Source organism: Saimiri boliviensis, chromosome 14 (genome assembly GCF_048565385.1).
Source record: "Saimiri boliviensis isolate mSaiBol1 chromosome 14, mSaiBol1.pri, whole genome shotgun sequence".
NCBI classification, from domain to species: Eukaryota; Metazoa; Chordata; class Mammalia; order Primates; family Cebidae; genus Saimiri; species Saimiri boliviensis.
The window spans coordinates 75,538,814-75,546,792 of NC_133462.1; positions in this window are offsets into that span (position 1 = coordinate 75,538,814).

Consider the following 7,979-nt stretch of genomic DNA (forward strand, 5'->3'; position numbering starts at 1 on the left):
TTTGAAACCATTTCTAGTATTCTGTGATTAAGAAACAGAAGCTATTTTAGAGATATAGTTTATGCCTCCACTATTTCCACGTTATAGCTACAGAAACCTAGGTCTCCAGCAGCCACGTGCTCAGAGGCATACAGTGATCAGCAGTGTGCTGGGACTACAATAATTATCACTTAGCTCCAAGCCTCATGTGCTTTTCATGCCACAGGACTGACTCATAGTAACCTGACTCTCATAGGAATCCTGCTTCTTTCAATCAGATTCAGAAAATAGTTAAGCAGATTATAAATTGGGCTAAAATATTAAATCCAAACAGCCAGTGTGAAAATAAAGATCAACCACATGAGAACAGGGAGTGGATATGCATTCAGAGCTTACTATAGCAAGAGAGCCATCTCTTGCATTTTGGCAGAGATTCAAAGGCAGGCAGAGGAGTGGGAAAGCTTTATAGCAGAAAAAAGAATTCATGTGTACCTTGATTAGAAGCTGTAGGCAGACAGACTAACTATAAATGGGGCATCCTATGTAATGCTTAGGGGTACATATTTGACTTTTTCTGGTAGTTCCTAAGTTGGAAGAAGAGAGAAAATTAAAGAAGCTGTCAGTTATTGAAGCAAGTGCTGGCCATTTGAGGCCAATTGTTACAGGGGTTATTGTTTGGCTTCCTGTACTGTTTCTTAGAGATAGTAGTCAAATTTCTTGCAAGTCTGACTTGTAGATCATAGACTGGCTTTTTGGGCTAGTTACTGTAGATAATAGGCTTGTTTCCTGGACTGATTGCTGCAAGTTGTGGATCAGAGTTCAATTTTTATATATGTTCTGGCCATTCTCCATTTGCCTATTCAGTCTCTCACTTGTCTCAATGCATTTTACCATCCCCATTCTCTCATAATCCAGAATTTTTGTCATGCACTACATCTTCTGATTTATGTACTTGTGGTTTGCAAAGTTGTGGTGGGGTGGGAGATTGTTTGGATTTTGTTATTCACAATGCAATGAATGTTTTAATGGGCAAGGAAAGATTGAATTATAAAAATCTAGCAGCGCTAAAAAGCTTCACTCTGAGAACTGCTGCTTGCTGTTCTCATGAGAACAGTTGCTAAGATAAAATACTCTCCTTTGGACTATTATTACTTTATTCATTATTTGGACTATTCTTACTTCATTCATTCATTATGTCTTTGTAAAATGCCTACATCACACAAAGAATTACTGTAATAGGGACTGTAGGGTTATAAATATGTGTGTCCTTCAGAGAGCATACATATGTGAAACACCTAGATAATAATGGTGGATTGTCCTGATTTTTAAGTAAATTGGAAAGCATAAAAACTGTTTTATTGAACAACAACAAAAAAAGCCTATTGGAAGAAACATCCAAAACAAATAAGAGATGGCTGATTATCCAGGAAAAATCATTTCTTCTCAATTTTATCAGTCAAAAGATTATGCATTCCTTAGCCATCAGGGAAATGCAAATCAAAATCACAATGGCATACCACTTTACACCCACTAGGATGGCTGTAATGAAAAGAGATATATTAACAAGTGCTGAGGAAATTAGAACCTTCATATACTCCTGGTGGGAAAGTACAATGGTACAGCTACTTTGGAAAAAGAGTTTAGCAACTCAAAAGATTAAGCATAGAGTCAGTTACCATAAAACCCAGCAATTCTACTCCTAGGTATCTACCCAAGAGCAGTAAAAACATACATTCATACCATAACTTGTACATGAATCTTCATAACAGCATTATTTGTAATATACCCAAAATAGAAACCATCGAAACATTTATCAACAGATGAATAAACAAAATGGTATATCCATACAATGTTATATAATTCATGCATGAAAAGAAATGAAGTACTAATACACACTACAATATGGATAAATCTTGAATATATCATGCTAAGTTAAGAAGTCAGTCATAAAAGATCACATATTGTGTGAGTCCATTGATATGAAATGTCCAGAATGGGCAAATCTACAAAAATCGAAAGTACATTAGTAGTTCTTCATGGCTGAGGGCTGGGAAGAAATTGAGAATGACTGCTAAACAGTATGGGATTTCTTTCAGGCATGATAAAAATATTTTAATATTGATTATGGTGATGATTATACAATTTGGTGACTATATGAGTACTAAAACAATTGACTTGCACACTTTAAATGAATAAATTATATGGGATATTCATTATATCTCAATAAAACTTATTTTTTAAAAAGATGACATATTACAGCATCCTTTCTTATTTTATTTTTTTGAGATGAAGTCTCACTCTGTTGCTCAGGCTAAAGTGCAGTGGCACGATCTCAGCTCACTTCAACCTCCACCTCCCAGGTTCAAGTGATTCTCCTGCCTCAGCCTCCTGAGTAAGTAGGACTACAGGCACGTGCCACCAAACCTGGCTAATTTTTTGTATTTTTAGTAGAGACAGAGTTTCACCATGTTAGCCAGGATGGTCTCAATCTCCTGACCTCGTGATCTGCCTGCTTTGGCCTCCCAGGGTGCTGGGATTACAGGGGTGAGCCACCATACCTGGTAGCACCGACTTATGTAGTGAACATAAGTTCACATGCAGTGAACAACACTTCTGCTAAGGGACATTACACAGAACTTTAGGATTTAAGAAGAACATGCATCTTATTTCATAATTATCATAGTCATATTCACAAAGGAGCACAGTACTAACAGATTTGGCGAAAACAAAGTATAGCAGGGAGATTTATGTGGAATAAGAGTTGGTTGAACTACATACATATTTCCTGTAAAGTTCTTGTGTGTGTATCCATCATTTTATTCACTGAGTCAGAATTTTTGGATCATCAATTGTCTATCAGACACTATATTTCATGCTGTGGAATAAGCAAATTGAAAAAATGATCAGTATAAATATATATAGTTTTTATGCTAAGTATAAAAATAATTGCCCGGAGTAATAATGTATAGATGGAAGGATCACTTGAAGCCAGGAATTTAAGAACAGCTTGGGCAGCAAAGTGAGACCCTGTCTCTCAATAAATAAAAAAGCTTAGCCATGTGTATGGTGGCATGTAGTACTAGGTACTTGGGAGGCTGAGGTGGCGGGATAGCTTGAGCCCAACAGTTGGAGGCTGCAGTGAGCTAAGATGGCAATGTTGCACTCCACTCTGGGTAACAGAGATACCTTGCCTCATAAACAAATAAATAAATAAAAATAAGTAAATAAATAAAGTGAGTCAATGGTATGGGACATGTAAAAGTAAAAGCTGCTTGCTCTCAGAGCTTCCCATTTGAGAAACAAAAAACACAGTCACATGACCCTACTGGTTGAGTACCTGCACTAATTAGGATTATTTAGTAGCAGGTTGTGTAAATTGATTTGAGCAACCTTAAGCCAAACGGTTTTTCTAAGGGCAGGAATGCAGCTGGGCCTCTAGAAGGAATGGAACTGAAAACCAGAAGACCTTCACCACCACCCCTACCATTGCCCATAGTATTTTCTTCCAGTCTCTTGGTTCTCTCTCTCTCTCTCTCCCTGCTGCTTCTCTTTCTCTATAGGCTTCTACTAATTTATCCACAAGAAAGAGTATGGTCTCTCAGTTTATATATCGAACCACAGAGGCTATTTTCTTTTTTTTCCTCTCAGCATCTTCAATTTTAAATTCTGTCTCTAACTAAAAGCATACTAAGTGACCTTCCTTTCACTGAAACTAACAGAAAACCCAGCAAAGAATGGCTTTAGTCTTTGCTACTCCACGTCTGTGGACCAGCATCATCAGCAGCATCCATGGGCTTGCAAGAAAAGTAGAATCTCAGGCATTACTCCAGACCTATGAATCAGGCTCTCTGCTTTCACAAGACCGCTAAGGGATTGGAATGCACATTAGAGTTTAAGAACTGGTTAATCAATTAAAAAGATTTATTATCTCATTTAATGGGAAGGTCCAAGAATGGTGGTTGCAGGCTGGTTGATTCAGAGGCTCAACTGTCATCGGGACCAGTGATGACCAACAGCATCCTTCTACTCTGTTGTTTTCCTCTCAGCTCTCAAGGAGGTTGCAGCCTTTCCAGGCTTCCCATCCATGCATAACAATGTCCCATAGCTGGAGAAAAACGTAGTTATTCTTTGGATTCCTTCTTAAGTGAGAGAAAAATCTTCTCAGTGTCCCCTCAGCAGATTTTGCAACACATGTCACTGACCATATTGTGTCACACACCTATTCCTCATGTAGCCACTAGTAAAGGAATGGAATCCTCATGACTGACAGACTGATCAAGATTCACCCCTGGATCTGGGGAGGGGCTTAACTTCCCCAGAAGCACCTGGCCTCCCATTCTCTTAAAACTGGACTCTGTGAGCAAGGAATGAGGGAGAATTGTAGTTGGGTAGGCACCCAACAGTGTCTGCCACACTGCTCCAGCAACAAGCACCCATGTGTGAAGCATAGCGTAGGAGGTATGAAACAGAAAGCGCCTACGTGTGAAGCATTCGTAGTAGAGTTGCTGTTTCAAATGGGGACCACACAGAAGGGCTCTTTGATCATTTCACACAAATTCCTCAGCAACCCCCAAGTTCATATACTTGCCCGGCAGCCTTTGCTTCCTCACTTGAAAGCAATTTCTTCAAAGACAACCAGATTGAAAGCTTATTGCAACTATATTTTGGAGATCTGGGAGAGGAGTGAGTGAAACTGACATGGATATTTTCTGACATGTAAGTTCCCACGATGGGAGGTGGAATGTTTTAGTTACTACGTAAGATCTCAGTAAGGTGAACGTCTGAATATTAGATTGATATATAAAATAATAGAAATTAAAATGTAACATTCATTAGGCACTTGGCAGTATTCTATACATAAATTAGGTAATTTAAACCTCATAACAAACCTATAAAGTATATACTATTATCTCCAATTTATAGAGGAAATGCTGAGGTGGAGAAAAAAATAACTTGCCCAGAGTAATACTGTGTAAGATGCAGAGGCAGGCTATTGGAAAAATGAGAAGTTGTAGGCAGGCTAACTGGAAGTAGGGCATCCTATGTCATTGCTTAGGGGTGTGTATTTGGATTTCTCTGGCTGGTCCTAATTAGGGAAGCTGTCAACTATCAAGTTCTGATAATTTTGCAGGGGTTGCAGGAGTTATTGTTTGGCTTCCTGGACTGTTTCTTAGAGATGATAGTCTGGATTTAAACCTAGAAGATCTAACACCAGGGCTTTTGCTCACAATCTTTGCAGCAAATGAGCATTCAGTGGTTTTTATGCACATCTCCTGAAACTGGAAAAGTCACTGGCTAAAAAAAATCTTGGGTACCATTATAAGAATCTGGGATTAACAGCGAGGAAGATGTCTTTCTCTTAAACAAATATTAAACCACACAAAAATTCATTGCAAAGTTGTAAGCCCAAAGGAGCTTGCTGCCAATTTTATTTTACTTCATCTGCCTATCTAGTGGTATTATACTTTGTTGAATCAACTCAAGGGAAAGAAATGTGCTTATTATCTAATAATGTTACCTACCAATTTGAACACTTGATAGCCTTTAAAAGCCTACATTTACATATCCCAATTACCGGGTAATAATGTGGGGGAAGATGTTTTATAGCTAAAACAGACAAGGGCTCGTATCCCCTTTTGTCTTTCCCTTTTCCCAATCCTTGGCCACCCTGCAGACTTAGCCACAAAAATCCTCCAAGTGTGCTCTGGGTCACCATGACCAATCTGTCCATTTTTCTCTCTCCTGGCTGCTGGTTTTTAGTAGCTATATTTGGATGTGATTTAATAAAATCTGAAGCTAATTTAATCTGTACTCTATATGATAACTGTGGTTCCATTCTTCTTAGATTGTCTTTGTAAGAAAAAATTTAATAACCTTGTTGTTTTTCAGTAAGGATAAAAAATCTTGCTATTTTGACTCAATAAACTTATTAGTTTTTTTTTTTTTTTGCTCATAGTACTTAGAGTTCCCTAAAGTAATAATATATAATTCTTGAGTCTTAGTTAGAAATTTTATTCTGTTGGCCGGGCGCGGTGGCTCAAGCCTGTAATCCCAGCACTTTGGGAGGCCGAGGCGGGTGGATCACAAGGTCAAGAGATCGAGACCATCCTGGTCAACATGGTGAAACCCCATCTCTACTAAAAATACAAAAAAGTAGCTGGGCATGGTGGCATATGCCTGTAATCCCAGCTACTCAGGAGGCTGAGGCAGGAGAATTGCCTGAACCCAGGAGGCGGAGGTTGCGGTGAGCCGAGATCGCGCCATTGCACTCCAGCCTGGGTAACAAGAGTGAAACTCCGTCTCAAAAAAAAAAAAAAGAAAAAAAAAAGAAATTTTATTCTGTTAATCACATCCCTTGTCTTTGTGGTGAATTCAAATGGGCAAATATAAATTGAGTTATAAAATTTATGGATTTAAAAAATACTATAGGATCTATTGGTTCACACATAAGAAATTGTTAAGGTATTGGCTAAACAATTATTCATATGACTCATGAGGAGAAAATTTTATTGACCTCAAATTAAAAAAAAAATGAAAAATATGGAATTTTTGTATCTGAGTTATTTATTAGGTAATGGTCTACCTAAGAAAGAATTTTTGGTAGAATTGCATATGTAAATGATCTCATTTAAATTATAATAACTAAATTTTTATTTGAGTACAGGTTTTCGTGCCTTTAGAGCATCTCTAGCATCAATTAATTTAGCAAAGTAGCCGGGTGCGGTGGCTCAAGCCTGTAATCCCAGCACTTTGGGAGGCCGAGGCAGGTGGATCACGAGGTCGAGAGATCGAGACCATCCTGGTCAACATGGTGAAACCCCGTCTCTACTAAAAATACAAAAAATTAGCTGGGCATGGTGGCACGTGCCTGTAATCCCAGCTACTCAGGAGGCTGAGGCAGGAGAATTGCTTGAACCCAGGAGGCGGAGGTTGCGGTGAGCCGAGATCGTGCCATTGCACTCCAGCCTGGGTAACAAGAGCGAAACTCCATCTCAAAAAAAAAAAAAAAAAAAAAATTTAGCAAAGTAAAAACTAGCCAAATAGTTTTTAATCACTTAGAGGTTCATTCAGCTTCCCAAAGAGTTCTGGTTTTATCTTTCACTATTATTATCTGGTTCATTAAGCACTCACTGGAACTTTCTTTTGCAGAAACTGTGGAAATTTGATACAATATAAGGAAAGGTCAGATGTGGGCAAGTGCCCATAATCCAAGAGATAAACTGAAAAAACACATATTAAAGTTTGCTTATGAATATAAAAACAGAGTTCCTTTCCTAAGGACATTGTTTTATTTTATTTATTTATTTTTAGAGATCAGCCTAGAGTAGTCTTGAACTCCTGACCTCAAGTGATCTACTTGCTTCAGCCTCCCAAATAGCCAGGCTTACAGGTGAGAGCCACCAAGAGCCACAGCACCTGGCCACATTTATTTTATTTAATTCAGTCTTAATGGATTGATCAAAGAGAAAATAGCATATTAATTTTTTCATGGAACCTGAAAGCTTAATGTGAGACATTGTTGAGAGTGAAACATCTTTACGTGCTGGTTGGGCCCCCTGCGATGAGGTTGATGTTATCATCTTGTATTATCAAACACTTTATTTTCAACCTCTTTTCTGTCACTCAGTTTACTCAATATATTTGCTTTACTTCTTGCAGAGCTTGGGCTCGGACACCAGACTTTGGGGTTCACAAATAGTACACCTGTGGCTCCTATGTGGTCACCCCTTCCCTTTTCCCAATCCTTAGCAACCCTGTGGACTTAGCCTAAGAATGCCCCAAGTGTGCTCTGGGACGCTGTGATCAATCTGTCAGTGTTTAAAATAAAACTTGGCATTGGTTGTTCTTACTGCCCTAGCCTCTCACAAGTTTCCATCTGCTGAGCATGGTCTCAACTAAGAATCTTCAGTCTTGTCTACGTTTTTGTTCTCATTCTGGGTGGTAGAATAGCACAGAAGAAAATCATCTAAGTGCCAATGCCCCAAGCCTCTGCTTGGAAA